The sequence below is a fragment of the Corythoichthys intestinalis genome, chromosome 14, assembly GCF_030265065.1.
Source record: "Corythoichthys intestinalis isolate RoL2023-P3 chromosome 14, ASM3026506v1, whole genome shotgun sequence".
Classification (NCBI taxonomy): domain Eukaryota; kingdom Metazoa; phylum Chordata; class Actinopteri; order Syngnathiformes; family Syngnathidae; genus Corythoichthys; species Corythoichthys intestinalis.
The window spans coordinates 52,804,583-52,831,656 of record NC_080408.1 but is presented as its reverse complement, the minus strand read 5'-3'; the positions used below and the strand labels follow the sequence as shown (position 1 = coordinate 52,831,656).

At 38.6% G+C, this 27,074-nt stretch overlaps 1 protein-coding gene across 1 annotated transcript in view; it reads left to right on the top strand.

The window, feature by feature from the left end:
• Positions 1 to 17,703: 17,703 nt before the first annotated feature.
• Positions 17,704 to 27,074, top strand: part of tfr1a (transferrin receptor 1a) — a 149,769-nt gene continuing 140,398 nt past the window's right edge. Inside the window, exon 1 of the mRNA XM_057857109.1 lies at positions 17,704 to 17,800. The gene's annotated coding sequence lies outside the window, so the exon portion shown is untranslated. The remainder of the gene's footprint in view (positions 17,801 to 27,074) is intronic.

The following is a 27,074-nucleotide window of genomic DNA, read 5'->3' as shown; positions in this document are numbered from 1 at the left end:
GCAGCTAACTGTGGTAAACTACTCTGGTTGCAAATTAGCTGCAGTCTTTTAGCTAAGTGGCTATGAAAACAATGACGATTGAATGCGATTTGAGTGAGAGGCTCTCACTCAAGAGCTTTGTCTCATGTTGTATTAGTATGATATGTGGTATTTGACTTGTAACAAGACTGATGCTATTTATTGCTTTTTGTTTACATGACTATAATGAATAGAACAAATTTGTGTGACTGAATTGTTTAATTTTGCTATATAACCTCTAACAATTTTGTATGTGTGCTCATCATAATTTCTATGTTGGATTTACCTGAGACGTGTATGATGTTGGTGGTAAACTCTGAAAGATAGGTGAGCTGTGGCTGTTGGAGCGCACACCATGGTTCCGCCGTGCGAGACATCAAAAACATGAGGTGTTTGTGGTTGGTCTACGCGGTGAAGTCGCGACCTTCCACGAGGAAACGAAAATGACGCACTGCCAACCAGAGGGCCAACAGCTCCCTATGAAACTCGCTATACTAATTGTACTAAATATTCAATCTTTTTTAAGTGCAATTTCAAAAGTGAACTTCATATATCCATTTAACATATTCTGGAAAGCCAATTCATCCTTAAGTTCTTTACTAAAAAAATAGTCCTGAATTTTAAGTATTGTAATAATATTTTTGAGGCTTTGAACTTTAGGTTTCCATTAACTATAAGGTGAATTGGTTCTCTGGAGTGACTCTGTAAAAACATGATTATAATTTATTTCAATTTATTTCAATTCAACTGAATTATCTTCAAACTATTCATATTAAATTGTTCTTATTTATTGTGTCTTACTACAGACTTTGAACATAACATGCACCGTATTACCACTGCAGGTTACCATTAGCGCCTTATATTAGTCACTTTTTGGATATTATCTCAACTGTCATGTTCTGTTAGATAGCTCATACTCAAGGGTGGGGTAGTGATAAAGAGAGGTTTTCATGGACCTGGGGAGGAGACAAAAAGATATTATTCGTTTGAAAAAGGGCTTGAGGTGTCGACTTACAAGTGTGACAGTTATGAGGTTGTTTGGACGATTATCTGTTTTTCTAGCAGTCTAAAATTCCATGTTATCCTCACGCTTGATGATATTTAGAACTCTGATTCCAATGCTGTTAGGACCCTGTGTTAAACGTTAAAACAGAAGACAATGATTTGCATATCATGTTGAACTTATGTTTAACTGAATACACCAGACAGACAGGAAATTTAATGTTAAAACTCACAAGTTTTATTGTTTTTTACAGATAATTATTAACATTTTCCAAAAAAGCAAAGCAAATTTATTTGTATAGCACAATTCAACACAAGGCAGATCAAAGTGCTTTACATCACATGAAGACCCACGAGCAAAGATGAAATGATTCGTAAAGATCACATTAAATCAAAAGAAAGTTAAAACAAAGACAAAACAGGAAATAAAATTATACATAAAAATCACATTAATCATCAATAGAATTTAATATATATATATATATATTTCAAACAAAATTTAATTAGAATTTTGCAATTGAGGACTGTTGAAGCTTTGTAGATGGAATTCTTTTCCATTCTTGATTGACGTACAGCTTCAGCTGTTTAATCGATGTCGTAATTTATGCTTCATAATATGCCAATGGCAGGGCAGTCTAGTTGCCCCACTCATCTACCACAAAGCCACGCTGTTGTAACATGTTCAGAATGTGGTTTGGCCTAAATTTAACTCGATAATAACAATTATCTTTATTTGTCAAGTATGTCAGAAACACACTTGGAAATTTATCCTTAGTATGTAGAGCCACTCGAGTACAACCCCCAGAAACATGTATGGAATCACACGTCTCAGAGATGTTCACATAGGTATTTAACTTTCCAATGCTAAATTTGAATAAATACATTGAAAAAAAAAAAAAAATGGGGGTGGGGAGTGCGCTACTTCGCGGTTTATCACTTATTGTGGCGGGTTCTGGTACCCATTAATCGCGAAAAACGAGGGATCAATGCAACAACCATCAGAGCAAAACCATGCAATTTCTCCAGAAATTGCTTTTTTAGTTTTGCACAGTACTTCATTGCCTCTTACATTTTGTATGTGTAATCACTGCACAGTTTAACAAGTTAAAGTCTATAACATTAATAACATGAGCCTGTACAGCTGGACACATTAAAGTAAACAAAATAACATCAATAAGATGTTTTATATAAACCAGGAGAGTGCACTGCTTTCTGAAACTGCAACGTCAGTAGCAATTGACTTCATTTATTATTCTATGTTCGCATTTTCCACCATTCTTGCATCTTTTCTTCTCACATTCTCAATGGCGTACCGCATGCAACACGTCACTTTTAATCATTAATATTCATGACTTGTTGCTATGCGGATCAAGCTCACGTTTGTCCCAATGCTAAATGCATATAAATAGTGTTAGAACGAGATGTTTACTGAGCTAAACCTACCATTTCTGTCCGACAATGATGTAAAGGTGTGGAAGAACATTCAAATCTTCAGCTAAAGAGATTGCTTAAGTGTCGAGGGCTGAAATAGACGGGAACACCGACCTGTTAGCCTTTTTATCAACACCTTTTTCTTGTGTGTGTTGCCTTATGCCACTGAAAATGACATTCTCCTGTTTCAACAATCTATCCTTTACCACCATATGCCCCGTCTTTCTTATATATTATATCCTCTGGTTGTCTTACGTCTCTGACCGTTTTTATTGCTAATTTTTTCACTGATAACAAATCTTAATTCTATAATTTATTTACACTTCCTCTTACTAAAGTTGTTGTTTTTAGTTTTTAGAAAAGGTAACAATAGTGGCAGTCAGATACCATTTTAATTTTTTTTCAGATCGTTCATTGTCAGACAGAAGCAGCACGGCAAAACGCCACGCTAAAAAATAAGCAAAAATATCAAAATGGTTTACCTGTTCTTCCTTTGTAGGACCATGGCCCTCAACAAAATGTTTACTACATATGAAGGTGAATGGCTTCACCTTGCTGGTGTTAAAATGGTCTTTTGGACGTCCGCACAAGTTCATCCATTGTTCACATTTTTTTCTCTTTTTTGGCTTCGGGAAACTTATGAAAACATCCTTCATATATCATAATGTCTAGAGTCGTTTCTGCAAGTTCTATAGCAGCAGTGTTTCTTGCCATGTTCTTTTTTGAAAGATTACAAGCAGAAAACAAGCAGTAATAACATGAGTTGTGTGAGAGGGCGTGTCTATGTTGACCCAGTTCCGGGTTATGATGTCGACGTCACGGTCTAAAAATAGCATTCGTGCGGTACGCTATTATCCCCACCTGTTCTCAATCCACTTCCTCATAGCCAAGCCAATAGCACTGCTTCAATCAACAATTAACCTGTGTATTTAAAGCCTTGATTTTCATTTCCACTTTATCAGACCGTATGCGAAGCCTGCCTGTTACCTGCCTGCCTAGCTATCCGAATCTGACTCTTGCTGCTGAATCTGAACCTGCCTGACCACTGCCTTCTCTCCTGCCGTGCTAACTCGACCTGCCTTGTGTTTTTGGAAACCCGACTCCTCCCTAGCCCTTATCTGTACTGCTGCCGTCTTTTCACCTGCACTGCCGTGACCCTCAATCAACTGATGAAAACGTGACGCATTTGTGGTCCTCCTCTGTCGGGTCCGTGACAGTCAACCCGTTTATGGGATTAGCACCCCACAAACAGGACAGGAGAGATTAGGTACTGACGGTGAGAACAGGGTAAATCCGATATGTGTGTTGTAACAAAATATCAATACTTGTCGTCAGTCTATCGATTATTTATTGTGACAGAGAGTGCAACAATTTAATACAATATCATTTTTTCCCACCACTAGTTTTAAAGTGTGTATGACACCAAAAAGCATGTTTCATATTTCACGTAGTGTTTTATGCTCCTGAATGAAATGGACAGCTTGGATGAGTGTTGAAGCGGTCATTTTATATATTACATTTTTGAATCCCGCGCCATGAAAATGAGTTACGTCCGGCTCCAGTCTCGGGTTTAGGACGAATGCGAATGTGACGTCACCCAGGTCGGCATCTCACAATACAGCATTGCTTTATAGCATGCAGATGGACTGCGGATTCAGCTGATTTGGCGGATTAATTTGTTTATTTTTCGCATAATGCCAGCTAAACGGCTGCAGGCTTTTGTAGCTGCACCAGGGAGAGGCGTGCGAGCCTGTTTGGGTTTCAGAAAGTTCCCATTCATCCCAAGATCTGAAGAACTGTGGGACCATTGGATTTAAAAGGAAGTGAGTAAACATCGTGCTTTGTATTATGTCAAATACTGGGATCAGGGCACACGTTTTAATACGAAGGTGGCTTGCATTTTGTGGCTGACATGCTCCTTGTCCAACAAGAATGACACCCGCCCGACGACGCTTGTCCCCCCCCCCCCCCCCCTCTCTTCCTCTTATTTCCTTGTTCTGAATAATTACCCCTACATGGGCTGAATTGTAAATCAGTTGAAACCATGACCCTGCTGACGTAATCCTTCTGTTGGGGACGCTAGAGCCCTATTATGGTAGGCTGGCTAAACGCCAAATTAAAAGACTAATTTCTCGTCACCTGCTCTTTGCTAAATTGGTGTGTATAGTCGAATCGTCTCAAACTATGATTCTAAATCACACAATAATGCTATTTAAGACTTTTTTTTAAATCCTGTCGTGCGCACTTTAAGGAATAAATGATCCAACGGGATACATTTTCATACTGCAGGTTTTCCTTCTATTTGGTGTCATTTTAAAATAAACGCTTACGGTAATTAACTTTGGCTAACTAGTCGACAAACAACACCAAAAACTGTCATAAAGTTGAGCTGAAGTTGCTTGTATTAAATACTGTATGATTACAAATAATAATAATAGTTTCGATATTTCCACACAGCCTTGATGGCTACAAATTTTGTGGAGTCTTTGCTGCCTGTTAAATTCTATTGTTTAACCCAGTTAACACTTCAACTACACAACACAGAGAATATTTTTTATTTATTACATGCAGAATCAGTTCAGGCTAATAGTTCCACATGGACTGTAAATCCCCTCTGGCAGCTCTACGGTGGCTTCAAATCCCAGGCTTTCCATGTATGAAACTATAACAACGACTAATAGAAGAATGCAGCTGAACTTTATAAATTCTAAATCAAGATAGTATCTTGAGGGTGAAACTGTCTGCCTCATACAAAGAACAGAAATAAATCCACTTCAGGCAGAAGGCTGCGGCATAGCAGCCAAATCAAATACGCAAGCAGAATAATCAATATGCGTGAATCCCCACAACGTGTTTGCTGTCCGTCTGGAACAGCTCTGGTCTTCGCGTTAGGCATGTAAGGCTTCTATTTTTGATGGACGACACAGGATAACTTAACAGCAACTTAACAGCATTAATTAAGCATAGCACTGCATAAGCGGCAGCGGAAGTTGCCACTGAGTAAAATACAGTGGAAGCTCTACATACTGTATGAATTTAAGTGGTTCCAGAACCTGGGTTGTAAGTCGAAATGGTCATAAGTAGAGCTGGTTTTTCACATAAGAACAAATGATTATTCGATGAATTTTGTTCCACAGCCCCCCAAAATAGCTAAATACCTCATAAATACATTAAGTGTAACTACAAATAGCAATTACAACGCTTTGTCCTGTAATATAACCAAAATGGAATACAGTATTTTGTTTGAAGAACGAAGGAATACTGATATGGCGCTTTTCAAGAATATGTATGAGACCGCCTCTCCTGCTTTCTGACCAGTGAGTTGACAGAACATTGACAATCCCGATCATCTCCTTGGTCGAGGAGGTACTGTCGCTTGCCATGAGGAAAACAGAAGACAACATAAGAGTGTGGGATATAAGATGTTTGAGTGAAACACAAGCAAAAAGCATGCTCATGTTCATATGTTTTCCTTTTCTTCTCTGTGTACTTTATTTTCCGTATTTGTCTTAAATTTTTGTGTTCTGTCAATTTTGTTTGCATTTCCACATTATATTTGGCGTGATCATTTGTGAAACTGTTAGGGACTTTAAACGCACCCTAATTGTTAAGAAAGAAAAAAAATAAGAAAACAAGTTTACCTCAGGGTTTATGTTTGCACGTTTTGAAAAGAATTTAAAAAAAAAAAAGCTGACCCCCCCCCCCCCCCCCCCCCCCCAAACACAGGCTCAGGACCTTAAGGTTTAAGATGTTAATTTTTTCCCCCAACATTTTTTGTATTAAAAATACATTGTTGATAATTACTGTTCTTCACTCAAATATGTACCTAATTAATTCAGAATAATACAATAATTATATTATACTTACATGTAGTCCCTGGTTTACGATGTATCCGACTTACGTGATTTAGACTTTTATCATCAGTTTTTTTTTTTTTTTTTTTTTTTTTTAATGGCGTCGCGTTAACAGTACCTGATTGCACTTCACAGTATTTTATTTTTTACTTAATTTTATTAATATGACCGTTCTACCCTTTGGCAAAACGTGTATTTCATTATAATGTTGACTTTTGTTTTGTGATGCATGGTTTTATTTTGGCGCAGGAAGCGTAGATCAGGTAGTACGCACGTGAGTACATACAAAGAAAAAAGTATTTGCCCACATGAAGAAGTCGCGCAGCCGAGTGTGAGAGAGGGGGGGAAGTTTACAGCTTTGCTCCCTGCCTAGCTAGGACTTAGCCCCATTGTCTTGACATGTTTTTGGATAGTTATTTTGAGATTTAGGGAGTATTTAAGATAATTTAAGAAGACCTTTATTGATCCCACCATGGGAAAATTCTCTGTGTTACAGCAGCTGTTTGACATGGAGAATGGAAGTCTGAGTGTCCGGCTGATCTGAAGAGTTTTAATGTTTGACAAAGGAGTATGACATACTCCTATTGTGATTACTCAACATACCTGGTTTATTAAGACAAAGCAGTGAACAGGAAAGGGTTATGGGGGAACAGACGAAAAGAAGGAGAGAGAGGCAAGCCATGTCTATACCCAGCAGGGTTTTCTTTTTTAAAACGGATTATCCTCCCCTCGTTTGTCCAGGAAAAAAAATAATTATATTTACACCAGCACGTTTGTAGAAAAAAAATCTGGCCATGGCCAACCGCATTCGTTACTTTTTAAGTACATTTATAACAATGCGCGAAAAATAATTGTCCATAATACCCCCATCTTTCGCATGTGTTGTTCAATATAAAGCACTGCAAAAGTTTGTAAATGAATGGAAGCAAAAAGCACTTGTTTAATAATTAGATCTAAATGTAAACGATGGAAAGATTGGTCTCGTGCGGGACGTAGACATAGAAGTTTGTCGCACAGTTAAATCTTCAGTTATCAATGTCCACATGATGGCCCCAAAAACGCAAAATTCACACACCTTCACTTTGGACGAAGTTTTTAAAAACCCATGTTTTCAATGCCCAATATGTGCGTGTGGGTGTGGATGATAGGCCAAACTGTTGAAATTGTTCTTCTGTATGCCAAATACCCTGCTACGTGTAGGTATGGCCTTAAAGTCTAGCAATTCTGATTTTAACTGACAGCTATGGTAACATTCAGACCCAAGCCATGGACCACGTGGATGGTTACAAAAAATACATCTTACAGGCTTGGCACTAAGCGAAAACATCAAGTGCAATTACGCCAAAGCTATTTGTACAATGACAATTAAGGCATTCTCTGAAATTGTAAAAATTAAATATTAGATTGTTCTAATTACAAATGAATACCTAGAGTATTTAAGAAAGAGTTAACAAAGATTAATTAATAATTTACCATCAGTGGCGTCTGCTTTGCCACTCCCCACCAAACATATCCAATCATAGTGGTGAGTGATTTGTCATCCCTGTCTGCTGGAACGCAACTCTCACTCAATATTGGCCTTTTCTTAACAGCTGGCAAACTTTGTTTTTCTGTTAACAGTCCATCTGCAAAATGGAGGCTAGTGATTTCTGAACATTATTCTTCAAAGTCCCACTGTCATGTCAGAAGGGTAAATGAATCAATTAGATAAACTGGACTTCACTGAGCCACAATCCAGTCCTTTTGTTTTTAAGATAAACCCAAGTAACCATTTTAATCCCAATTTTTTGATCCTGCATTTGCCTATCGATTTACCAAAAGTGTCATATGAAAAGGTGTGTTGTCGTTCCACTATGATCCCAAAGAATTTTTAGCCTTCTGTAAACATTGTAGTCATCAGCTTTATAGTTATTTCCTGAAGCATATTACTTGTTTTGTTCCAAAACAATGGTTACTAAGTGCTCCGACAAAAACACTCGAGAGCCATTACAAGTAAATGCATCAGATTAGAATATTTTCAAATGAGAAATGCTTGCAACACTCTATTGCTCTAAATGCTCGATTCAAAAAACGAGAGAGTGGAGGGCTTCTGACAAAATGTCTACGAACTCTGACTAACAGTGTATTTGTGCAGTTCTCTTCTTAGTCAGCAACATGAAGACGACAATGAATATGTCTTTGCTCCCTCTTGTTTCTTACCCTTAAAGTGCCTGTGACACAAAAAAGTAATATTTCATATTACATGTGTTATTTTATGCTCCTGAATTAAATGGACCGCTTGGATGTGTGTGGAAGGGATCAATATATATTTATTGAATTTTTTAAATCCCGCGCCATAAAAATGAGTGACTTTCAGCTTTCAGTCTTGGGATGAGGAAGAAGGCGAATGGGACGTCAGCCGAGTAACCATCTCACAATACAGCCATCACATCATGCAGAAGGACTGCGGATTCAGCTGATTTTGCTGATTAATTTGTTTATTTTTTGCGTCACGCCAGCCCAAAGTACTGCAAGCTTTTGTTGCGACATCAGGGAGAGTGGTTTGAGGCTTTTTAGATTTCGAAAAGATCCTTGTTGACCATGATAGGCAAAATAAGTCTGACAAAAGTCTGACTAAATATATACATATACACATATATGTATTGCATGTAACAGCCCCTTAATCAATTTGGAAAACAACAATTTGATTGCAATTGTTAATTCCTTGCAATTTGACCAAACTCTGGGGTACCTGCTATCTAATCTAAATATTATATATATATATACTGTATGTACATACGTATATACATATATACGTATATACGTATAAATATATATATATGTTTTGTGCTTTTTCTTAACAAAGGCATACCACATGCGACGTGCTGGCACTTTGTTTCTTTGTTAGCACATTCAGCTTCAACATTAACACAGCTTACGACTCTCGGCAGGCCGTAACTCTAACTCACTCCTGCATCATGTGAGTAAACGGCATTGGCGCCGCGTGCACTTCAAGGGGTCTCGGATAATTCTTTATCAGAACATTACAAAAGGCGAGTGGACACAGGCGTTCATTGGACTGCGCCACTTATTGGCATGAGCTTCGGCAACTCCTTCTCAACAAACATAAGTATCATTTAGTGAAAGCACAACAAAAATAATATCTCTAAAAAAAAATCATGTTCACAAAAAGAAAAGCGCTTCAATCTGTATTAATGAGGCCCTATTCTCACACAGTTAAACAACAGTGCAAAGAGAACTGGCATTCCCAATCAAAATAGCTATGCAACATACACATAAAACTTACTCAGACTTTGGTCAACGCTATTCAAACATTTTGTTTAGTTCAACAAATACACTAGATGGCAATATTTATTCACAATATACAAACTATCAGAGGTCAAGTACGTTGTGAAGCCAGCCAATGACATGAAATACAATGGATGGGCCAGTAAACTGGAAACTACGGCGTCAGTCGAGGGACAAAACACACTATTTGGCTTGATTACTAAATTAATTTAAAACTCGCCATTGACATCTTGTGGTGTATTTAGTGGAGCTATTTTTTTGATTGAAAATTTTACAAATTTTATTAAAACGAAAACATTAAGAGGTCGTTTAATATAAAATTAGTATAACTTGTACTAACATTTATCTTTTAAGAACTACAAGTCTTTCTTGTGGATCCCTTTAACAGAAAGAATGTTAAAAATGTTAATGCCATCTTGTGGATTTATTGTTATAACAAACAAATAAAATACTTATGTACAGTATGTTGAATGTATAACGTATATCCGTCTTATGTCTTATCTTTCCATTCCAACAATAATTTACGAAAAAATATTACATATTTTAGAGATGGTTTGAATTGCGATTAATTACGATTGATTAATTTTTAAGATGGGATTAACTCGATTAAAGATTTTAATCGTTTGACAGCTCTACTTATATGGAGGACCAGGAGTGCAAAAATTCAATAAATAAATACACAAATAAATAATTAAAAGTGTCATTAAAATGCTTTTATTTCAATATTTATTTATTTATTTCAATTTTAATTTCAATTTTTATTTATTTATTTCAATTTATATTTATTTATTTCAATTTTTATTTATTTATTTCGATTTATATTTATTTATATCAATTTTTAATTATTTATTTCAATGTATATTTATTTATTTCGATTCATATTTATTTATTTCAATTTTTATTTATTTATTTCAATTTATATTTATTTCAAAATTTATTTCGATTTTTATTTATTTATTTCAATTTTTATTCTTTTATTTCAACTTTTATTCATTTATTTCAATTTTTATTTATTTATTTCATTTTATATTTATTCATTTCAAAATGTATTTAAATTTTTATTCATTTATTTCAGTTTTTTTTTCTTCCAATTTTTATTTATTTATTTCATCATTTATTTATTTATTTCAACATTTATTTATTTCACTTTTTATTTATTTCATTCTTGCACTCTTGCTCCCCGTGTGGCCGCATGAAATAATTTTATCTGTCATTGGCTCATCAAACTCGGTGGGCGGGCGTGAACTAGGCGGGGTTTGAGTTGATCGAGTAATAAGCTATAGACCCTACTCACCTACGTCACAAAATGACTTGTCGCTGTATCCGGCCGCCATATTGTTCGTATTTTTTAGACCTATTCTCATTGTTTTCAATTAGTCGTGCAAGTTATAGGGCAATTCATGGAAGCCCCGGTGTTATCTGACGTTGTAAACTCATTGGATGCGTTGCATAAAAGGCGTTATGTGGAAAAGCTTCAGTTTATCCATTCGCCAGATCCATATTTGATGCCTAAATCGATGTTTTTCGACCCGCTGTCTTCGCCGTCTTTGCCTGACATCTGCTACCCTGATATTTACAACTATCTTGTCCACACAAAATCATCCTATTCTCACGAAAGTTTGAAAAACTTTAAGAGCTTGGAGGCTTATAAATACTTCGTTGCTGGTTGGGTGAAACAGGTCCTCGTCCACGAAAATTCGGCAGGAATCTATCTTGTGCTCGGGAAGGTGAGTTACGAAATTTTCAATTCAAAATCTTTTCTTGTTGCTAACATCCGCTGTCAAGTCTAATGTATTTCATGTCATTTGTCAATTGAGCTAGGGCTTTTAATGTTTATATGGTTTAGCGATAGCACTCTCACTACATACATATATAATATGTAATAAATATGAAGTGTGATAGCACTACTCCAGATTGTCCCTAGTTGAATTTATTTTTTGGCTTTTGACCTCAATAGTGAAATTGTAAATTAATTGTATGACAACTGTCTTATTATCCCCTTATAATTATATATTTTCAGGTAGTTCATTCACAACGTCTGAGAGTATGTTGTCGGCGATTAGCCTAGCAATGATCTTAATTGTGGTCGTCAGCCCAAAACCCTCTAAATATATATTAAATGCATTTTACCAGATATAAAATGACTACTACATAATCTGTGGTAGTCGTTTGGAGCCCAGTTTTCTCGTCGAATTGCAGCAGTCCATCTCGCTCTCCTCTCCGGGTCTCTCGGAATACGGTAAAACTTCAAGTTTATCCGTCTATCTTCTCTGTTTTTGCAACCGACCGCCACACACGACTTCACCATTTTGATTATTAATGTTAACGAGCAGAAAAACACGCCATAATAGGAGGAATTTACGAAGCCTTAATGCATTAACATGACGAGTAGACGGACAACATGGCGCGGGGGCGTGGCTGTGACGTCACGTGAGTAGGGTCTATTGCTTCGTCCTATTTCTTCCCAACATGGCGGCATTATCTGAGATTTTGCATGAGCTCTCTTGGGACATGTTAGATTTCTCAGAACAAATTGAAGCAGGACATTTGGACCCTGAGTACATGTCCTACAAAACAGAGCAATTAATTAACGTTATTGGCATCATCTCGGCTCTGTCAGATCAAGATGTTGATCGAAGAGTTTTCGATAGTTTAGAACTGCAGTCAAGCCAGCCTCCACGCGTAAAAACGAAGTCAAACCAGCCGCCCCTCATTTGGATTATTGTTTGCATTATGTGCATTACGGTAATGCAATGCGCTGGCTTCAGAATGCAATGAGGTGGCTTCAGAGCGCAAGTCCCTTTATTAAATATATGGGGGAAAAAATGTTGACCTAGTCGATAACGGGTCCACTTTAGAGAGACACTGGAGCACCCCTAGACCCAAACTAAATCATTATCATGTAAAAATGATGACGGAGTTCAGAGTAAAACTACTTAGAAAACTGCTAGTTATTTCTGTCATTTGGCCTTATTTCAAAACTTGATTTAAAAAAAAAAAAAAAAAAATCTGGTAAATATCCAAGGACCGTTCCACTTCTGAGCTATACTAGAGTTTCCCGTATGCAGACATCAGCCCGTTTAAAGGCGCTGGCCCGCGCGATGTAGAAGCCACAGACTGGACTCCACCATGGGCTGCTGGTGGAGTTCTCCTCAGAGTGTCCTCCATTAAATTTGCTGCTTCTCTGAGCAGCTCTGGGCACATTTTGGACATATGTATGTTTTGCTTGGACAACACGCGAAATGCGTCAAAGCCTACTACCGCTACACTGACCACGCTACTAATCTTCGTCGTCTTTGTGATTTTGAGGGAGCAATTATTTTTCAGATTATACGGATCTACACTGCCACTTTATGTATCGGGTGTACATAAAAATTAGCCAATACCTCAGGCGTCAATCTATTATCTGAGATCGACTAGTTAAGACTTGCTTTGCTGAGCAACCAATCAGACGTTAGAAACTTTGACGAGCAACCGTGACAGATAAAATTATTTCATGGTTGCACCTCCAGAGGAACAAGAGTGCAAGAATGAAATAAATAAAAAGTGAAATAAATAAAAGTTGAAATAAATAAATGATGAAATAAATAAATAAAAACTGAAATAAATAACTAAAAATTGAAATAAATAAATAAAAGTTGAAATAAATGAATAAAAATTGAAATAAATAAAAATCGAAATAAATTTTGAAATAAATAAATGTAAATTGAAATAAATAAATAAAAATCGAAATAAATAAATATAAATTGAAATAAATAAATATAAATCGAAATATATAAATATAAATCGAAATAAATAAATATAAATTGAAATAAATAAATAAAAATTGAAATAAATAAATATAAATGGAAATAAATAAATATAAATTGAAATAAATATTGAAATAAAAGCATTTTAATTACACTTTTAATTATTTATTTAATTGTGCATTTATTTATTGAATTTTTGCACTTCTGGTCCTCCATATACTTAAACTATACTACAGCTATTTAAAATATGACAAAACGTCTTTTACCTTTAATTTTGTGGTGCAATTAGAGTTCCAGTTGATTCGTCCGCAGTCACTTGTTCATCTCCTCGTCTGAGTCCCATCCAACAAACCAAAAATCACGAGGGTCACCAGATTGAAAGAATTTGCCCTTCTAGCCAGACCGCTGGAATCGCGCCAGCCGAACCGCTGGACCCGCGGTGGCGCAGCTCCAACGGCCCGGGCCCACGGACCCCGACAATTCGACCAGAAGGGCGTGTTCACCTTGGTCTTAGCTCTTTGTACTGACTCCATCTTAAAAGGTTTAAAGAAGGCTCACCGAGAACAAGTTGACAATTTATTTGGATCGACAGATATCAAAATGGCAAGGCGAAACAGAAACACCCACGCGGGGAGGCAAGGTCACCTTATCGTACGTCAATGAAAGTTCCCGAGAAAAATGACAACGCTTAGTTAAACATTCAGTATTTTGATTGGGTGTGTTAGAGTAATACAAACAGTCATACAGTAAATACAGTAAATGCGAGAAACAATACTATTCCCTAATTGATTACATTAAGTGTGTTAGAGTAATGCAGTTAGACGGTGCCTACGAGAAAAGGTACTATCTCCTTCACCAGGAACCATTGGACAGGCAAGGAAGTGAGTAGCTTTGTGTTTTATATTATGTCTAATAGTGGGATCATGGCAAACGTTTTAATAAGGAGGTGGCTTGCATTTTGTGGGAGACAATACTCACTGTTCACCGAGAAGATCAGACGGCTGGCAACTGGCTGCTTGTCGTACACCATGGTCGCCGGCCTATAAAGGCATGCCGGCCTACAAAGCGCTTTCCTCAGCTTGGCCCCGAGCAGCCCCCCGCTCTACTCTCCGGTTCTCGATTGTGTAGACTTCCACCCCCTTTGGTCCCCTTCGCATGCTGCCCACACAGCGCTTTCTTCTGCTTGGCTCCAGCCCCCCGCTCCGACGTCAGCCCCTTTGTCCACCGAGAATGTGCTATTTTCGGCGTCATTCCCCAGAGACGAGCATTGTCTGCCCGCCAGGGATGCAGCAGAACGACCTTCGTTGTTCGCAGCCGGGGGCTGGCCAAATCGGTGAAGCCCCACTGCCATGTGTGACATGAGTTAGGGTAGTTTTGTGTGATTTTTCGTTTTTGAAGGGCGAGGAAAAGACTTAGAAAAGCCACTTGGTTCGGGTTAGCATGTCGCCGAGCTGTCACGTTGATCGTATTGTTGCCCAAAAAATATCATATTTTCATGAAATTGGTAATTTACCCCCTTATGATCATGATATATTAGTATGGTATATTTTTTCTAATTGATAATATTTTCATTATTACCGTATTGGCCCGAATATAAGACGGTGTTTTTTGCATTGAAATAAGACTGAAAAAGTGGGGGTCGTCTTATATTCGCAGTCTAGACGTTATACCCATTCACGACTCTAGATGGCGCCAGATATCATTGAAGCGATGTTCTGTCTTGACAGACCTCAGCTACTCTCAAGTTTAACCAGTTTGCATTATTTTATTGCAATGTTTTTCCTTATTCAGATTTGTTTCAAGACTACAGTTACAGTTAAACTTGTTAGACTACACTTTGATGGTTAATGCAGTTATTGCAATTTTGATGTTTTATCACAATAGATTGGTTTATTTACATTTCAAAAACCAGAAGCCATTCATTAACGAATGTGATTGCACTTTAGTTTATATATTTAAATGTTCAGATATTAAGATTTAAATGAGGCAAAATAACAGCTTTTTCCCTCAAATATATTGTTATAATCATTTGTTTCAGATGTACTGTAATTATTTTCTGTATAAAAATGAATTTGGTGTTCAAAAAGTCTTTTTTCAAACATGAGTCTTGAAAAAGCGGGGGTCGTCTTATAATCAGAGCAGTATATCAGTATTTGGGCCAATATGGAATAATCAGTGTTGGGTGTAATGCATAAAATTTATTTTTGAGTAACAAGTAGTGTAAAGGCATTATTCTTCTGAAAATAGTAATTAAAAAAAGGACAGTTTTTAATATCAGAGAAATAAAATTGCAAGTATGCACCACTCAAAACAGAAGGGATGGGATGCGGGAATGAATGGAACAGTGATTGTTTGGGGTATGGCATGAGGTATAACGCTGACGGTCACCGCTTTAAATACAACCTTCAACTTGGAAAATCACTTTTGCGTGCTGTCGTAAAGGTTTTAGCGAAGCAACCCACTCACATACAATATGTCAGGTTAGATGTCGTAGAGTGGGTGACATAAATAAATGTTGGTCATCTTCATGATTAGGCAACTGCAATGTACATACTATACATACTATATTGTACGACAGAATATTAGGTAAAAAAAAATAGAGGACTACGACTAGATTACCCATTTATCTAGTATCTACCGTTTCGTCCAGGGTCGGGTTGCAGGGGCAGCAGCTTAAGTAGGGAAGCCCAGACATCCCCTCTCCTCAGCCACTTCAACGCCTCCTCTGGCAGGATCCCAAGGTGTTCCCAGTGCAGCCGAGAGACAAAGTCTCTCCAGTGGGACATGTCCGGAACACCTCTCGAGAGAGTGTCCAGGAGACATCTGAACCAGATGGCTCCTCTTGATGCGGAGAAGTAGCGGCTCGAACCTGAGTCACTGTCCGAACTTCTCACCCTATTTCTAAGGGTGAGCACAGACACCCTGTGGAGGAAACTAATATAGGATGCTTGTATCTGGCATCTTGTTCTTTCGGTCATGGCCCACAGCTCATGACCATAGGTGAGAGTAGGAACGTAGATTAACTGGTAAATCGAGAGCTTCACCTTTTGGCTCAGCTCCTTATTCAACACTACGGACCAGTGCATCACTGCAGACGCTGCACCGATCCGCCTGTGGATCTCCTGCACCCTCCTGCCCTCACTCGTGAGCAAGACCCCAGGATACTTGAACTCCTCCACTTGAGGCAGGATGTCATCCCCGAGCCGGAGAGGGAATGATACGCTTTTCCGGCTGAGGACCATGGTTTCAGATTTGGAAATGCTGATCTTCACTGCTGGCACTGCAGACCAAACTCTGACACTGGTCGTACAGGGACCGAACAGCCCTTACCAATGGGCTCGTTACGTCGTACTCCCGAAGCATGCCTTTCAGGACTCCCTGAGGGACACGGTTGAATGCTTTCTCCAAATCCACAAAACACATGTAGAAAACTAACACTTAACACTTACAATGTTTTCATTTCTCTTTTTTGATGCCTAGACTTCTGCTCTCAATGCCAAGCTTTGCCAAGCTCAATGCCGTTACTGTTCAGTGCCACCTTTTGTTCACCCGATATGGAATCTTCTGGTGCCGCACAAGTCGACCAAAGCAGACTAACTTCATTTAATAAATATTCTCAGTGTTTTCCTTTTAGGTTTATTTTATTTTATAGTACAGTAGTAAGGAGCATTATTTAGATCAAATTAATAGTGTTTGCTACCCAGAATCTGGGCATTCTCATCAGAGGCTTTTTATTTATTTATTTATTTATTTATTTTACGACTGTGGCCAAGCCTGCCTTCAATGTGAAAGGAGAGTGCAAGTCAAGCGTTAATGGTACATAGCCTTGCTTGGCCGTCCCTCAATGCACAACTCCCTTTTCGCTGCCCTCCTGACCAACTCTCTCACCTTTTGCTAACGTCTGGATTCCGATTTGGGAGAGTTCAGACCACAGTGACAATCTGTAAAATGTGGCCCAAATCGGATTTAAACCCACAAAAAAGGGTCCTAGATCAGAACTGAAATTGTCCTCTTCCATGCGATTCAGACCGTCAAGATAGTGCCTCACTCGAGTGGGATGAATGCGGAAAAAATTGGAATTGGGTCACTTCAGCCTGCGGTTTGCACTTAGCCTTAGATTCAGTGTTACGATGTAACTTTGCCTGTTCAGGCCATTGTGAAAAAACATCTCACTTGAATCAGTTAAAGACAAAAAGATCCTATCAGGGTCACTTCAAGCTGCGATCTGAACTAACTCTCAGAAAAGTCAGTTTTTCCCCCCTCTCTCTCCCTTACACACAAACACACAGTCACCAAAAAAAAAAAAAAACTCCCTCCCACCAACTGGCTGAGTGTAATCAGATAATAAGTAGGGGCCAGTGAGCCAAAGTACATACAGCTTTTAACAACCATACCATATCTGAAGGAAGCAAGAAGGGGATCCCTTTTGGTGTCACAGTTGAGCTGTTTTAATACAAGGTAAGAATTTTATGTATGGTGTATATTCTTATACTCTATTCAACAATGTGAAACAAAAATGAGGTGAATGATGGATTACATTTGTTTGTTTAGATGTTCTATGTATTTGTGTGCTGTGTTTACGTCTACCTATAGCAAACATTTGTTGCTCAACTGTTGCCTAATCTCGTCTCATGAGACGAATGTGATCATCTAAAATCTATCTCACTCTATGCTTATTTGTTTCGGAGTTTGTGCTTCTAAGGGTACCCTAAGGAGCAAGGGATGAGTCAAAATGAGCAAAGATGTCACTGAGACAAAGGAGATTGATTCGAGAAAACCAGCTGTATGGATGCTCCAAACAAAGTTTCGTTGTGCTTTTTGTAACAATGACAATAAATATTCTGAATCTGATTTGAGCAATATTTGAGAAGACAAATATAGGAGTTCTCATAATTGGCTCAAGCATATCTTGGTTTCTTTGAAGTGGAATTTAAGAGAATGGAATGAGATAAACCTGAAACTTATATGAGATATATCCGAGACATATTAACCTTATAATAGATCTCATCCATGTCTCACTTGATTCTCTTAAATGTCTTAGAATTCTGGTTATCAGAGCTATATTTGTGGTATCTAAAAAACATTGAGAATGTAATTTATTATGAATGATACATTAAAAATAACACTCAATGAAATGTTTAGTATTTGCATAAAAATTTTTTTTTTTTTAAATCACAACAAAATAAAATCATCTGAAATAAAAAAAAAAAAAAAAAGAAAAATAATACTTGAAAAATGAAAAAGTGCTGTTTCAACAGTGTGAAAGCTATATTTAACATATTTTGAACAGTTCACAATTAGTTAATAAATTCATTACAGCAACACTAGGTAACTTTTCAAACTTTATAAAATATTTTCATAACATTTGTGATGATATGTCGACGGACAACTAGTTGAATGACACCTCTTTTAAATCTTGAGGGGGTCTGTATTGCTTTAAGCGGCACTAATAACGTATGAATGAATAATTAATTTACTGAATGTAATGAGCTGAAATATATATTTCGGTTACTGTATATCTTATATTACTGTTGTGTACCTGCACAATGCATGAAATGAACAAATGAAAGTGTTCAACACCTGAACATTCAAGAATACTTAACCTGTATAAAAGAAAACGTTAGTTAGAGCAGGGGTAGCCAACTCCGGTGCTCGAGGGCCCCTATCCAGCTTGTTTTCCATGTTTCCCTCCTCCAACACACCTGACTCAAATAATCAGGATCGTTATCAGGCTCTTGCAGAGCTTACTGATGAGCTGATCATTTGATTCAGGTGTTTTAAAGGAGGGAGACATGGAAAACAAGCTGGATGGGGCCCTCGAGGACCGGAGTTGGCTACCCCTGGTCTAGAGTTAGTCTGTACATCCAGTTACTAAAGCAACAAAGAGACATTGCATGAATGACTGCTAACTACCAGAGGAGAGGCTAGACGGTGTGTATTCTGGCTATTTATCCTCAGTGTGACCTTCCATTTCCAAGGTAACTGTGTCACTCATGTGATGGAAATTTTGAGCCTGGAATGTTTAACCCAGGGGTGCCTAAGTCCGGTCCTCGAGAGCTCCTGTCCAGCTTGTTTTCCATGTCTCCCTCCTTTAACACACCTGAATCAAATGATCAGCTCTCATCATTGTACAAAAGCTTTCGTTGTCTTGGTTTCCCTGGATAAGACAATTAGTAGACACTACACCTCTCTTGGATGTCTCCTGAGCTTGCTGCTATAAGATACATCTACGCCATATCCGCTAGTATCAGCAAAGCAGGCTTTCTTTTCTCAGCTTGGCTTTGTGAAGAAATCGACTGGAGGCTTTTGTCTGTTGATATGTTACTCAGGCTGCTACCAAAATATTCCACTAGAATAGTGTCAATGTTAGCTCAATAGCTGCCAATCATTTCATTCATTCGCCCCTCCCAGTCCAAATGGATTGGACATCTGGAGCCGTCAGTGGCACTGAAATCAGAGCATTCGCAGCCAGTCTTTCATCAACAGGATATCATCAGTAATCAAAAGGAAAGGACCTGAAATGCCCCAAGATTAACTCATTTTCTGCCACGGTAACAGACGAAGGGAACACCCACTTCAAACGGATTGGAGTTTTCTAGTGATAAACTCATTGAAATTGACAGTGGGAAGATGGAAAGAGCTAGTTTTTCTGTTCCAGTAGTGGAATGTAATGAAGTAAAAGTACTTAGTTACTCTACTTAAAGTGATAGTTCAGAATTTTGACATTAGGCTTAATCTTCGAGTTAGAAGGGGTTTAATTAGTTGGTGGAGTTGATTTCAACAAATTCTGTGCAGTTTGCAAGTTATTTCTTAGTTTCAGGTCTCCGGCATGGCTAAACTAGCGTGAGTAAATGGCACCTTCCTAGCATGCCAATAAAAAAATGATACAGATCTACGAACAGATCCAACAAAGTCAAATAAATTCAAAGCACAGATCATTTTTCAAAAAAACACTTATTGAGCCGAAACAATGTCACACCAAACTCATTTTTTTCTGCAGGACTATTTTTTTTAGATGCGTAAAACCACCACAATAGAGAGGAGTGCTTCGGCCACTCGTGCCCAAGCTGCATTCAAGGAAGTTGGGAAGTCAGACTTATCCTGCTCGGAGGATACCACATGCGACCTCAAAGTGTTCCAAGAGAATGTAAACAGCAAAGATCGCTGATCGCGACAAGTTGTTTTTTATTTTGGCCATCAAAAGACATTTTGACCTCCAGCAAACCTGCCTTCTCGTAAACAATCAAATAGTGGAGGTGTTCCAATAATATTTTCCCGGATCGGAGTTTGGAAACGCTGACTCCCCACCTTTCTCAAATGCAGCATCAGTCTCCTGAGTTAACTGACGGCCGGCAACATGGCCAAATGTGCATTTAGTGGCTGTAGAAACAGACAGAGGAAATGGGCAAAGGAAAGTTTTCACAAATTCCCTTTGAATAACGAGGAACAATATAAACTGGTTACTTGCTGCTGGCTACGACATAAAAAATCAGCGGTTAAAAAAACCCGATGTGATATCACTTCACCCTGCTCCACTGCATAGCTTCTGGATTGCAAATGTTGCTGTTCGTACTGCAATTATTGACATGCAGTGGTAGGTTTTAATATCTTTATCCTGAAAAGATAGCCAACACTATTCATTGCATGGGTCATTGATGATTTTCATGCGTGCATATGTTGTTTTTTATTGCCATGCTTGGTCCAATTGACTCCCACTAGCTTAGCCACTCCGGAGCCCTGAAACTAACAAACAACTAACAAACTACACAGAATTTTGTTGAAATCAACTGCACCGACTGATTAAATCCTCGCTAATTAGAAGATTAAGCCTGATGTAAAAAATCCTGAATTTCCCCTTTGAGTACACTTTTGTGTAGCTGTACTTTACTCGAGTAAAAATATGAAGTGTTACTTTTTACTTCACTACATTTTACAGCAGGTATCCGTACTTTCTACTCCGCTCCTTATCCAATTGTCACCTGCTTTACATGTTACTTTTGTTTGTTTTCTTTTTTTCCTTATTGTGAATTGATACAGTAGTTTCGTTTTCATAGCCTGGAACTCCAGACTCACAGCTGTTCCAGCTATAGAATCTGGAACCCAGCTCCTTATTGGCCTCTCGAGCCCGGACGAAATAGTCCGTGCAATCAGATTTGTTTATTTGGGTGACGTGTTCTTAACGAGCAACGTCACTCTTGCGCGTCGGAATTCGTCTACAACAATATTGATGGCAGATGGGAGAGCCAAGAATATGTTCCTATCCACGCGAAATTCAGTTTTAAATAACCAAAACATATTGAGTCGCTAAAACCAACAGTGTGTCTCGCGCTCGCCATGAATAAACTTCTCCGTTTTCCGCTCTCCTCATATGTTTACGTCCTCCCGCTAGAGTTTCTTGTCGCTTTACTAAAGTCACGTCCGTCCGTCGCTGATTGGTCCACTCCGTTGTCTGTTTGCTGTGGCTTGCTCTGCCCTGGAAATTTGATCCACGGAACAGTCGACAGACTCTATAGCTGGAACAGTGGTGAGTCTAAAGTTCCAGGCTATGGTTTTCATGCCTCTGGCGCAATCAATAAGCCCCGTGCAAATGTATCGTAACTGAGCACTAGACGCAGCAACACGAGTACAAGCAAGATTAGACAGGTGAACAAAATATTGACCAATGAAAACCACCACACTCTTGTACAGTAGGTGGTGGTATGCACCTGACAGTTGCTTGCAATCAGCCGTTAAGCCCTTTTTGAAGTTTTTGAGCTTGTCAAGCTTCTGTTTACAGTGCAGTCAATTTTATTGCTCGTTTTTTTTCCCCATTCTGCACTAAAACAGAGCAGTCAATGAATGAATGCATTTTCTGGTTCTTTCTTTGAATATTGACTTAGATCTCTCTATGTATGAATGTATGTATGTATATGTACTGTATATATGTGTGTGTGTGTATTACATTTTTGCATTACACCATTGCACTTTTACTTTTTACCTGTAAATTTTAAAGCAAGTACTTTTGTACTTTTACTTGAATTTTTTTTTTAGATACTTAAGTAATTTTTTGCACCTGCATCCGTACTTTTACTTCAATAAAAATAAGTGAGTACTTCATCCACCACTGGTGAGTTGTATTGTAAAATATCGAATGATTTCCTGACCTCTGTATTAATAATTGTTGCATCGCCAAATCGTGTGATAATCCTTATTGTGAGTGTTGCATTGCAAATTGTACTCTCTCGTGAGCTACTCAGTGGTTTCCACCCCTATGAGACACTACAAAATGTCTCAAATTCCCAATTGTGTTAATTCCTCCAAGGTCAGTGGTGTCTGACACTTAGAAAGGGGCCCTCAGTTCATTGCCTGATTCCTCTGTACACTAATTTATGGGTTTAAAATATGGGTTTTGCCAGTCTCATTGTCCTACATTTTTGTCTTTACTCTCTCATGTTTTCCTCAACGTGACTCTCACATGATTTACTCCTGCACCATGACTCTGGTTCTCCCCTGATCCCACTGCCACTCTGCTCTACAGGTCGTTATTTAATTGCTATTTTTCTCACAATCTGTCACTCCCACACCACTTTCTATACAGTCGAACCTTGCTTCAGAAATGACAAATAATCCCACATTGGTTCATTGACAAGATTTCTATAGTAATTTTTTTTTAGTTTATAAACATTGACACAGAATGCTAACTTAGGCTTTTTGCCCACACATGCCAGCGTAAATATAATTTGCCTTATGTATCACGTATTTCCAGAGCTGGGTAGAATTGCCAATTTTTTTTATTCAAGAATAGTGTCACTTCAAAATATTACTAAAGTAAAACTACTCATTCAAAAAAAAATCTACTCAAGTACAAGTAAAAAAGTATTCCATGAAAAGAAGACTCATGTAATGATTGACTGCTTACAGTGTCTGATTTTTGTTTCGACAATAGTATATTATTTCTCTCTCAGCCCAACACCATCAAGTATATGCAGATACTGTACTTGGCATCTTGTCACCTGATTTTGAGAATCTGCCGATACAGACTCCCAATCCGATTCCGAAAAAATATATATATACAGTGGGGAGAACAAGTATTTGATACACAGTCAATGGGAAAACCCATTGGCAGTGTATCAAATACTTGTTCTCCCCAATGTATACATATATATATATATACACACAGTGCTGGCCAAAAGTATTGGCACCCCTGCAATTCTGTCAGATAATGCTCAATTTCTCACAGAAAATGATTGCAATTACAAATGCTTTGGTAGTTATATCTTCATTTATTTTGCTTGCGAAAAAAAAAAACAACACAAAAGAGAATGAAAAAAAAAAAAAATCATTATCATTTTACACAAAACTCCAAAATGGACGGGACAAAAGTATTGGCACCGTCAGCCTAATACTTGGTAGCACAACCTTTAGAATAACTGTGAACAACCGCTTCCGGTATCCGTCAATGAGATTCTTACAATGCTCTGCTGGAATTTTCGACCATTCTTCTTTGGCCAACTGCTCCAGGTCTCTGAGATTTGATGGGTGCCTTCTCCAAACTGCCATTTGTAATTGCAATCATTTTCTGGGAGAAATTGAGCATTCGCTGACAGAATTGCAGGGGTGCAAGCACTGCATGTATTTTAGGCCTGAACGATATTGGAAAAAAAATAACATTGATATCTACTGTGGGGCAAATAAGTATTTAGTCAACAACCAATTGTGCAAGTTCTCCTTCTTGAAAAGATTAGGGAGGCCTGTAATTGTCAGCATGGGTAAACCTCAACCATGAGAGACAGAATGTGAAAAAATAATCACATTGTTTGATTTTTAAAGAATTTATTTGCAAATCATGGTGGAAAATAAGTATTTGGTCACCTACAAACAAGCAGGATTTCTGACTGTCAAAGAGGTCTAACTTCTAACGAGGTCTAACGAGGCTCCACTCGTTACCTGTATTAATGGCACCTGTTTTAACTTATTATCCGTATAAAAGACACCTGTCCACAACTTCTCAGTCAGTCACACTCCAAACTCCACTATGGCCAAGACCAAAGAGCTGTCGAAGAACACCAGAGACAAAATTGTAGACCTGCACCAGGCTGGTGAGACTGAATCTGCAATAGGTAAAACGCTTGGTGTAAAGGAATTAACTGTGGGAGCAATTATTAGAAAAATGGAAGACATACAAGACCAATGATAATCTCCCTCGATCTGGGGCTCCATGAAAGATCTCACCCTGTGGCGTCAAAATGATAACAAGAACGATGGGCAAAAATCCCAGAACCACACAGGGGGACCTAGTGAACAGAGAGCTGGGACCACAGTAACAAAGGCTACTATCAGTAATACAATGTGCCGCCAGGGACTCAAATCCTGCACTGCCAGACATGTGCCCCTGCTGAAGAAAATACACGTCCGGGCACGTCTGCGGTTCGCTAGAGAGCATTTGGATGATCCAGAAGAGAACTGGGAAAATGTGTTATGGTCAGATGAAACCAAAATAGAACTTTTTGGTAGAAACACAGGTTCTCATGTGTGGAGGAGAAAGAATACTGAATTGCATCCGAAGAACACCACACCCACTGTGAAGCATGGGGGTGGAAAAATCATGCTTCGGGGCTGTTTCTGCAAAGGGACCAGGACGACTGATCGGTGTAAACGAAAAAATGAATGGGGCCATGTATCGAGAGATTTTGAGTGAAAATGTCCTTCCATCAGCAAGGGCATTGAAGATGAGACGTGGCTGGGTCTTTCAGCATGACAATGATTCCAAACACACAGCCAGGGCAACAAAGTAGAGGTTAGATTTTGTGCCCGAACCCGAACCCGACAATTTAAGCATTCACGTTCGGGTCAGGTCGGGTCGGGCCGCCATGCCGGACTAATAAATTATTTAAAAAAAAAAAAACAAAAACAAAAATGGAGAGCATGCTCTCTGTATTGCGCTTTTGCTTGTGCGTGTGCACGAACGCCGTGGCGCCGGCCGCTTTTTCTTCTTGTCCTCCCGCTGCACGGCCGAGGCGCCGCCCTCTCCTGTTCCCTCTCCTTGTCAGAGAGGCGCGTCCATGTGAGAACAATATCCCACACACTCAGAAATATGTTTAACAAACTTTCCCAGCGTTATTTCGTTGTGTGAATGCTTTGATAATTCTCAAAAAAATATGTAGATTATTTAAACATTAAGAAAACTTGCGTTTTTTTCTGCCAACTCGAAGAGATGAAAATAAATTGCTGCTGCTGCGTTTTTTCCGCGTCACTCCAAAAAAAAAAAAATAAAAAAAAAAAAATAAAATGGAGAGCAGGCTCTCTGTATTGCGCTTTTGCTTGTGCGTGTGCACGAACGCCGTGGCGCCGGCCGCTTTTTCTTCTTGTCCTCCCGCTGCACGGCCGAGGCGCCGCCCTCTCCTGTTCCCTCTCCTTGTCAGAGAGGCGCGTCCATGTGAGAACAATATCCCACACACTCAGAAATATGTTTAACAAACTTTCCCAGCGTTATTTCGTTGTGTGAATGCTTTGATAATTCTAAAAAAAATATGTAGATTATTTAAACATTAAGAAAACTTGCGTTTTTTTCTGCCAACTCGAAGAAATGAAAATAAATTGCTGCTGCTGCGTTTTTTCCGCGTCACTCAAAAAAAAAAAAAAAAAAAATCGGGTTTTTCGGGCTCAGGCCTGCAAATCTAGTTAAGTGATCGAGCTCGGGCCGGGTCGGGCCTCAATACCAGCGGGCCGTGTCGGGTCGGGCTGGATTTTTTAGGCCCGAACTAGGCTCTACAACAAAGGGGTGACTTCGTAAGCAGCATTTCAAGGTCCTGGAGTGGCATAGCCAGTCTCCAGATCTCAACCCCACAGAAAATCTGTGGAGGGAGTTGAAAGTCCGTGTTGCCCAACGACTGCCCCAAAACATCACTGCTCTAGAGGAGATCTGCAAGGAGGAATGGGCCAAAATACCATCAACAGTGTCTAAAAAGCTTGTGAAGAGTTACAGAAAATGTTTGGCCTCCGTTATTGCCAACAAAGGGTACATAACAAAGTATTGAGATTAACTTCTGGTACTGACCAAATATTTTTTATTTATTTATTTATTTATATTTTATATTTCTTTATTTTCTACCATGATTTGCAAATAAATTCTTTAAAAATCAAACCATGTGATTTTCTGTTTTTTTTCCACATTCTGTCTCTCATGGTTGAGGTTTACCCATGTTGACAATTACAGGCCTCTCGAATATTTTCAAGTGGTAGAAACCTGCACAATTAGAGGTTGGCTAAATACTTATTTACCCCACTGTATATTTTCAAGGATCCATTTACTTTTTGCATTCGTTACACCTAACTTTTTTCTTACGTTGCACCAGCACAAAATGTAGGCGCACCCACATTTTTCATTGTATCACCTTTAACGCCACACTTTTAATCACTCTCCATAAGATTCATATAATTCTTTCATCCTTTGAACCACTTATCTTCACGAGGGTTGTGGGAATGATGGAGCCTATCACAGCTAACTCCAGGCAGAAGGCGGGGTTCACCCTGAACAGGTTGCCAGCCAGTTGCAGGACACATATAGACACACAACCATTCACGCAATCACTCATACCTGAGGACAATTTGGAGTGTTAAATCAGCATACCATGCACGTTTTTTGGGGGGGGATGTGGCTGGAGAAACCCACGGAGGCACAGGAAGAATATTCAAACTCCACACAGGACGCCCGGAGCCATATTGACCCCACGATCCCAGAACTGTGAGGTGG